Below are 9,819 nucleotides of genomic sequence, written 5' to 3'. Positions count from 1 at the left end.
CTCCTTAGTTAAGTTTATTCCTAGGTATATTATTTTTTGTTGCAGTAGTAAATGGGATTGTTTTCTTAGTTTCTCTTTCTGTGAGTTCATTATTGGTGTATAGAAATGCCATAAATTTCTTGGTGTTAATTTTGTATCCTGCTACATGGCCAAATTCACTTATTAAGTCTAGTCATTTTTTTTGGAGTCTTTAGGGTTTTCTATGTACAATATCATATCATTTGTGAATATTGAGAGTTTTACTTCTTCTTTTCCAATTTGGATGCCTTTTATTTCTTCTTCTTGTCTTATTGCTCTGGCTAGGACTTCCAGTACTATGTTGAAGAGGAGTGGTGAAAGTGGGCATGCCTCTCTTGTTCCTGTTCTTAGGGTAAATGGTTTCAGTTTTAGCCCATTGAGTATGATGTTGGCTGTAGGTTTGTCATATAGGGCTTTTATTATGTTGAGATATGATCCCTCTATTGCCACTTTGCTGAGAGTTTTTATCAAGAAAGGGTGTTGGATTTTGTCAAATGCTTTTTCTGTATCGATTGATATGATTGTGTGATTTTTGTCTCTCAATTTGTTTATGTGATATGTCACATTTATTGATTTTGGCTCTGGGTTACTTATCTGATACCACAGAATTCCTTACACAGTCCCAATTTTAATATTTCAATTGTGTCCCTCTCCATGGGATTTTATTCCGTGACTCAATGCTTTTTAGACAAGCAAACACACAAGTGAGTGGGAAATCTTTTCATGGCTGTGAGTGAGGCAAGTGTGGTGTGAGTGTACAGCCTCACCCAGGAGGCAAAGAAACAGTGCGCTCACACAGAAACAGCGCTCACAGGGGAGACAGGATTTATATCGATGGCTTCAGATCAGTGCCGTGGAACACCATCCTGTCTGCTGGGTGGACCGTCTGATCCTTTAGTAAAACCCTCAGCGGAGGTAAGCAATCATGGTCGATGGCAGAACAAAAGCCTCTCTTTCTCCCTCCCTCTGTGTGTGGGTGTGTGTGTCTCCCACCCTCCTCCCTTCTCTCTCCCTCCGTGTGTGTGTGTGTGTGTGTGTGTGTGTGTGTGTGTGTGTGTCCCACACCCTCCTCTCTCTCTCTCTCTCTCTCTGTCTCTCTCTCTCTCTCTCTCTCTCTCTCTCTCCCGAAAGCGCCCACGTGATGTAGAAGCAGAGATCGTTCCGCAGAGGTTGTGGGTGGGAGGGGCAGGGGGGCTGGCGGTGCTGGGAGGTGTGGGGATTTTTCCCAGAATGTCAGAGCCCTTTCCCCTGAATCGGTGCCCGGATACTGTCTGAGTCACGCTTGGCCTTTCTGCCAGCCCCGTCGCCTGGCCCCTCTGAGTCCAGACCGATGGGCCCTAAACCCCCATCCAGGGTGTAGTCGGTTCTATTCTTGGCACAAAGGCGGTCGCCTTTGCTGAGAACACGGCTGCCCGGAGGGTTCGTTTCTGCGCTGGCTGTTTCTTCCTGGCACTGAAAACAAGCACAACTGCCTAATAAAGACTCGGCCGTGAAAGCAGCTGTGTTTCAAGGAGAACCAGGGAGCACGCCAAGGGACAAATGACAAGGTCCAGTGACAGCATGCCATTCATGGGCTCACCCAGCAAACGTTTGCTGAAGCCATCTGTGCCCCAGGCCCTGCGCGAGTGCTGGGGAGACACAATGATGCCCTTGAAGCTGGTGAGCGCCGCCTCCCGGGCTGCCCACGCCCGGCTCCACACTGGCGCACGCTCCCATGGTCTCCCTCACAGCACGGCCAGAGGAGGGCTCCGAGGACGCGGGAGGAGGGAGAGGGTGTGTGTGGATGTGCAGCGAGATGAATGAATCTCTCCAAAAGGAGCAAGATGCACACGAGTACAAACAGCCGACTCCATTGTTATAGAGTCCCAACCTGGCAGGACTAACCCCCGGTGCTAGGGGCCAGACAGCAGTTACTCGCGGGGGCGGGAGGCACCAGGGGCTTCAGGGAGGCTAGCGTGTTCACCAGGACGTTCCTCTAGCCACACACCTACAGTCCCAGCACTTTTCTGCATCTGCCCAGTAGTTCAAGAAGATTTTATGTATGTTGTACATATATGTATAGTGAGTCAGAGAGCAGGAGGCCTGCAAAGGCAGCTAGTCTATGTATTATCTTTGCACGGGACCATATCTAAGTAAATCTGGCCCCTTAAGTATTCAGCTCAAACTTTAATGTCTCCACCAAAAAAGGTCTTCCTTTATAGCTCATCTCAGTCCATAAAACGCAGCAATCAAGCCCATCGATCGTCATGACAGCACCTGGCTTGTACACAAGGCCACCCTAGTAGTTTTTCACTTATTCATGCCTAAGTTTATCTAAAAGCAATTATTGAGTAACTACTGTGTGCCAGGCACAAATGATACAAAATTTTAAAAAAGAAGGAGAAGACAAAGCTCTTTTAGTGAAAGAAATGGGGGGAAACACACACAAATGCAATGCAAGTGCTGGGCTAAAAATAAGCAGAGGTCTGGGAGGCTTACCCAGGGCAGCTGGGGCCACTGGCGGGGCTTCCTAGAAGAGGCAAGAGCGGAGCAGAAAGGGAGGAGGGGGAGGAGCCAGATGGAGAAGGAGGGAGACCTGGGCAGGGAACAGGCACTCAGAGGGGAAGGCCAGGTGGGGGAACTGCAAAGGGGTCAGAAGGCGGGCAGTCCTGAGAACAACGTGGGCACCACAGGACAGAGCCGGTCAAGAAGCTGTTACTCGAAGAGGGAGAGACTGAGCTGAGAAAAGGCAGCAATACGGAGGAGAAGGGCAGAACTCAGTTTAGCAAAATGGTCCCCAGTGATCTGATCCCATGAAAAACCCTCACCCGAATATCTGGGCATCCGCTTAAAAGGCTACCTTGTCTTAAAAACAAAAAAAGGAAATTCTGACACCTGCCACAACATGGATGAACCTTGAGGACATTATTCTCAGTGAGCTAAGCCAGTCACAAAAGGAGAAATACTGTGTGATCCCACTTATGTTGTACTTAGCGTAGTCAGGTTCACAGAGACAGGAAGTAGAACGGTGGTTGCCAGGGGCCGAGGGGAGGGCAATGGCGAGTTAGTGTTTCATGGGTACAGAGCGTCAGTTTTGCAAGATGATGAAAATCATTCTGTAAAGGTGCTCCTTCTCCCAAATCGAGACAAGAACAAATGGTGCTGGGAACACATGATGGTGTTGCACAGCGCTAAGCAAATATACTTAGTACCCTGATCTATACACTTAAGATTAGAAAAATGGGAAATTTTGTGCTATATGTGTTTTACCACAATTAAACATTTTAAAATAAAAAAGAAAGGTGACCTTGGCTTGGAAGGACAGTCATCTAGTGAAAGCGATTGACCAAGTCCCATCTTCCTAAAGGGCTTCTAGGTATTTTGCTACCCAAACTATAACAGGCTCTCCTCTGAGAATCCAGGACGAGTCACAAACAGTTGTTCACTCTAAAACAATTCTACTTTACAGTTCTTGTCTCTTCTGAGTCAACTTCCTTTCCAAGAGCCCCTCGAAGCTGCTGCTAAGGCCCACCACGCCCGCTTCCCAGTGCAGGCAGAGCCCCTGCTCAGCAGGTGCCCACAACCGCCTTCTCCAGCCTCAGCACCCTGTGAGGGATGTGATTATCTCAGCATCACGCTGAGGAGGCCACTTGCCCACGGGCCCACAGCAGCTGGGTTGAGATGAGAAGCAGGTCTGAGCTCTCCCCGCTCACACCACAAAGCTCCCTTATACTTTCTTCCTGTCATCAGCACGCAATGCAGACTCCTGTTCTCCTGGACTTGTTTTTCCCAACCCCATCCTGTACTGTAACAATGGCGCTAATAGGCACCTATTAACGTGCATCTGCCCCATGCTAGGAACAGCTCTCTGGGCTTTAAGTACTCATGGTAACTATACATGGGGAGGTGCTAATATCCCTTAGTTTCACCATCCAATCAGTTATTTGCTTCCAAACCTGATGCTCTTTCCACTCCGCCCTTCTGCTTCATTTGTGCAACCTGCACTCCCCTTGGAGGAATATTTAAGGCTTCCCTCCAGATTCAAGAGGATGTGACAGCACACCAGCCTGTCACATGCTCCTTGAACCTTTCGCTTCTTCATATTCTGCCTGCTCGCCCCTTCCCTCTGGGCTCCCACAGGGCCTGGTGCCTAGTCCAACAACAACAACAGCAACAACAAGGAAACATCTCTGCACAGAACATGTGCCCCAGTGCCCTGCAGACTCGCTGATGGAAACGGGCTCCCCCCTTTCCAGGTGCTGCCCCATTCTTGAACCAAAGCCCGTTTGAGGCTGAGGAATGAGCCAGCGCTGCCCAGATCCTGCCCTCCCCCAACCGCCCCCCCCCGCCCCCACCAGGACATTCTCGTCTCGAGTTGGGAGGAGTGGCAGCACCTTTACAGATGCCTCTAACCGTTAAAACTACATGGCTGCAGTGGGGCTCAGGGGAGAAAGGGACCCGCTGTCCACACCTTCCTAAAATCCTGGTGGAATCTTCAAACTCTAATAGTGGTTAAAATCCAAGCCAGCCCAGCCAGTGTGGTTCATTGTTGAGTGTCCGCCCATGAACTATGAGGTCACAGTTCCGTTCCTGGTCAGGGCACAAGCTCGGTGTTGTGGGCCCGATGCCCAGTAGAGGGCAGGCAGGAGGCAACCGATCAATTATTTTCTCTCATCATGGATGTTTCTACCCTCTTCTCCCTCTTCCTTCCTCTCTCTGAAATCAATAAAAGCAAATTTTTTAAAAATCCAGGCTAAATTAGCCACAATCCTGCTTGGATGGTAGAGTGACCCATCTCCTCACAGCTGAAAATGAAAACCCTCACACTGGTTAGAGAGCTCCCTATCCACCAGCATCCTTCCCCGCCTCTCCCGCCCCGCACCCCACCCGCACACCCCAAGCCTGCTCCGTCTCCATGCACACTTTCATGGAAAAGACCCCTCCCTCGCATCCTGGTGGTTACCACAGTGGGCTCCTCACAGTGCTTGCCCAGTGGACTGCGCTTCTGGCCTGGAGGTTGGAGATGGGGCCCAAGTAGAATCCCTTTCGCAGCAATTTGCATTTGAGAGCCAGAGAGACTGGGTCTCTCTCTTTGGGTGTCTGGGCTGTAGCAAAGTGGGCTTCAGAGCGAGGAATGCAAACTGGGGAGACATAGAGATCTTCCAGGGGTGCAGAGTCATGAATCGCATTAAGGGTCTGTTTACAGATCTCCAGCTCACACGGGTACCCTTTCCTGTGAGCACTGGGCCTGAGCTCACCTTTTCCAGCTGGGTTTCCACATCACCGCCCCTACTTTACAGAATGGCACAGCTCTCCCCACCGGTCACTTCCCATGGGGTGTTGAAAACTCTCTGGCACCAAACGAGGAACAATTCAAGAATAAATTGCTCCTGAGTCTCACAGCAGCAAAGCAGCGAGAGGCAAAGCGCTGAGTGAGTGATGTGGAAGGGGCATCACCTGAGCTCATCCTCAGTCAAATGGGGCAAGTCTCCACACCTCAAGATTCCATCTCTCTTAGAGCAAAAGACACCTTTGATGGATGGAGGGAGAACTTGGGGTCTGACCAGACAGGAGTCTGATAGTGTCATAAAAAGTGCTGGATGTTGGGATTTTAGGAGAAAATAAAGTCATCATAAGCAGAAAGACCTGGAAAAAAAGTAGAAGTCATTAAGTCACTTATTAACAAAGATTTGAATTGAATTACGTGTAGGAACATGGTAGGGACAATGGTATGAAGTTTCCTTCATTTCTTATGGCAATATAGCTTAAGGTGACAGTTTACTCAAAGGAAAGACAGTGCAAACATTTCACACACATAAGATTGGAAAGGCATCTCCATTGCAGAGAACAAGCCTGAGGTCAAGCAGAACTAAAGCTAGCCACATGCAGTATGCTCTCTAACGCAGGCGCGTGCACATGCACACACACACACACACACACACACACACACAATCACACTGCAAATCTATTGAAACAGCATACCTACTCTCTCAATGCAACAGCAGTCACACAATAACTAAAGACTGACAATTATGGGGAGGAGGAAAGGAAAAAAGCCAAGTTCAATGACACTGAATGAATTTATTTTTTAAAGTCTAATCTATGTACCACTTCTGCAGGCAAGGAGTATGAAAGAACACAGACTCTTAAGGAAATTATGTTCCAGGGTGCAACTACACAGGTTATATTAATCCAATGTTGATGTGTCACCACCACGGCTATAATAACACCATGGGGTCCCTCGGTGCCAACCTTAAAAGAGTTCAAAGCACATGGCAGCATGATCTCATCTCAGGAAAGCATGTTATTCTTCTTATTCCATCTACAGATAAAGGCGGCCCCGCAGGCACAGGTGGGGCGGCTGGTCCGAGGTCTCACAGCTACTAGTAATCAGTGAGAGGCTGAGAAAGCAATGCGAGGGCAGCTCGTCTTCCTGCCTCTTGTATTCTGAAGTCAAACTGCCATTGTCAAACCTTCCAAACCACCCGGCCGCCCTGACGACGGGTAGGTGTGTCTGAGAGAGTAGGTTCACCTTTGTCTTTCTGTGCCGTGTTACCCGCGGAGCAGCCCGGAAGGTGGAGTCCATTAGCATCGAAACTTCACTATTCCCTGGCTCTAGTTCAGGGATGATTTGGCTTTTGCCCTGGAGGTCACCTTAGTGATGATCCTGTAATGACTAAAGACACTGATTTTTAGACTGAAGGTTTGTTACTTCGTGTGGGAGGGGGCGAGGCGGAGGGAGTTGTTTTGTGTATTTTTTTTTTTCAATGAAATCCCAGAATCAGTCACTTATTTTTATATATCAGGTAATAGAGAAAAAAATAGAAAGAGGTGGGGGGGGGGGCAGATTGTAGGCTGGAACAGTGTTGTTATTGAAGTATCTGTGATTCAGATCACCTTGATGGCACCTGTCTAATAAGGTGTCCCAGACACTCTATTCAGTGTCAACTAAGTCCTTTGTAACCTTTAATTACTTCATTCTACCACACAAGCCATTAAGCAGAGAAAAGAGGAAGGTACAAAAAAGAATAAAAATGGGGTAAAAAAATAATGATAGGAAAGGAAATAAGGAAGAAGCAACAACAAAAGGCAGGAAACTGCAGACTTGAGGAATCGTACTTTTTCAACCCGACCACTTTAAGTGCAAGCTAGCTCCAGGCGGCAGGGATGTAGGCCTGATCACTCCCTGTTGTCATTGTGCTGCCTAGAACAGTGCCTGATGCACAGCAAGTATTTGGTGGATGAATTCACCATTTTAAAGGATGGGTATTGTGTATTGCAAAGGCCTGAGGGCCCCACGGGGGTCCTACTTTACCTGGACAAGGAGCCAGAGCCATTCCATTCTCCTTGGAAGGCCCATTACACCGTTTTCTTCTGCTCACCTGGGAAAGCACCAGTATATGGTATGCACTTGGTTCTACATCTAGAACCAAGGTGGCTTTGGGCAGCACTGTAAAGCAAGCCCTGTTTTCTCACCCTCACCTCCCACTGTGGCATAACCCATTCTCCCTGGGCTCTGCTGATCCCGAAGAGAACTGGGTCTGAGAGGTTCAGGCACCATTAAAGTGGCAGTATGGTGCCCCGCTCAGGAGCACATATGATTTCAACCAGTTTCTAGGATAAAGCAACAACTAGTACAAAGGAACAAGTCGTGTGTGTGACATTTCCGGTTATTCAGTTCCCGAGTGAAGAATGTATTACGTGTGTAGCTGGAGCCCTCCTCTCTACACTTCAAATTGCAATAAGGGCTGTTTTCTTCCATTTTAGAATTTCTTGACAACACTTTTGAAGTTTAAAAATATTCATTAAAAGTATTTTGTTTTTAAATGTTTTCACAATGCTTAAAATAATTTGTTAATTACTTGAATTACAGCAACTGAAATAGAACAGCTAATGCTGTAGGTGGCTTCATCTTCAGAGTCTTCTTCATTTGTGGCTCAAAATGCACAATTTCAGGTAAGCCTAAGAAAATAAAAATTCAATAACAAACAGAATAATGGAAATGGATTTGAAGCATAAGGGATGTTTTCCACGGCCCGCTCACTGTCACCTTTGCAGATCCAGGGAGGCCTGTGGGCCATCCTGTGACAAGCCGTGAGAGGAGAGCCAACCATGGAGCCTGAGGACGTTCCTGAAACTGGCAAAAGGTGGTGACTAAAGCCCTGGGATGAGATGAGGGTGAAGTGGTCGTGCCAGGTCAGAAGCACAAGGCTTGAGGGTCTCAGCTTCTAAAGGGTGGACTCTCTCCAGGGCCAGAAGGCATGCCCCTTCCCACGTGTGAAAGTCTGCTCCAAGTGCGGAGTGCTCCGCGCCTGGAGGAGAAGCCCAGCAGGAATGTGAAGTGGCCGAAGCACAGAGGCCCAGAGCCCGGCGGTGAGCATGAGCAGGTGGCCTCCTGGCCTCCTCCCATTGAACCTCCAGGTTCTCCGACCCCAGCGTGACCTTGCTATTCATCGCTGTGAAAGGGAAGACGCTGCCCTGCCGGTGTGGCTCAGTTGGTTGAGTGTTGCCCTCTGCACTGAAAGGTCATCTGTTTCATTCCTGGTCAGGGCACATACCCAGGTCTCGGGTTCAGTCGCCAGTAACAGGAGGCAATGAATCGATGTTTCTCTCTCACATTGATGTTTCTCTCTCTCCCTCTCCCTCTCCCTTCCCCTCTCTCTAAAATCAATAAAGACATTTTTTTATTTTAAAAAAAAGAGGGGGGGGACATTACTTGGATTTATTGATAAAGCTCCTGGTGCCCAGGTCCTAGGTAAATTTTGTTCCAAAAGCCTCATTTCCCCTCTCTCTAAAATCAATAAAAACATTTTTTTATTTAAAAAAAAAGAGGGGGGGGACATTACTTGGATTTATTGATAAAGCTCCTGGTGCCCAGGTCCTAGGTAAATTTTGTTCCAAAAGCCTCATATGATTCCCAGACCAGACTTGGGCCCACCCACAGACTATTTGGGATGCATTTCTTCCGTAAGAGAAGAGAAATTCAGAGCTGTGGAGACATCGTCCACGTGGGTACTGGGCAGAGCTTGTGTGTGCCTCCAATTTACTGGATGGAGCAGAGGAGATGCCGAAGAGGGTTTCACTCTGGACATCACTGGTTTAGCTGCATTAATTTCTGTCCCAGGCTGGCACGTTTCACTTCCACTCCAGTGAGAATAGTGGGCCAGCTGTCATGAGCTTTCTCACCATGAAAAACAGTCTGGGGTTTGTAAGATCTCTCTGTTGGCCATAATTCATTCAATGTTTCTTCATTCCTCTGCTTGTAAGTCTTCACTCCCTGCAATTGGTAGCTTCTACCATCTCTTTTCCTAGTTACATGAGTCATGAGTCCACTCCTCTTGCAGAACTTCTCATTTCTTGAAATAAATGATTAATAATCCCTACTTTCTGCTGCAAGGCTTTTTCTTTTGTTCTCCAGCAGGATTTTGGACAAAAGTCATGCTTAAATGACCCCTCACCACTCAGTTTATGTTGAAAACAAAGGATTTAGACAAGGTTTGTCTATGAGCACTTCATCTTCCTCCTTCTCTGATTTTTTTTTTAAAATCTGCTCTATATCAGTGGTTCTCAACCTTCTGGCCCTTTAAATACAGTTCCTCATATTGTAACCCAACCATAAAATTATTTTCGTTGCTACTTCATAACTGTAATGTTGCTACTGTTATGAATCATAATGTAAATATCTGATATGCAGGATGGTCTTAGCCGACCCCTGTGAAGGGGTCGTTCGACCCCCAAAGGGGTCGCGACCCACAGGTTGAGAACTGCTGCTCTATATCAACAGCAAAATGCACTGATTTAACACTTCAATTTCCTTCCCTC

This window comes from Myotis brandtii, unplaced genomic scaffold, assembly GCF_000412655.1.
Source record: "Myotis brandtii unplaced genomic scaffold, ASM41265v1 scaffold300, whole genome shotgun sequence".
NCBI classification, from domain to species: domain Eukaryota; kingdom Metazoa; phylum Chordata; class Mammalia; order Chiroptera; family Vespertilionidae; genus Myotis; species Myotis brandtii.
The sequence above is the reverse complement of the archived record's forward strand: the minus strand, read 5'-3'. Positions refer to the sequence as shown.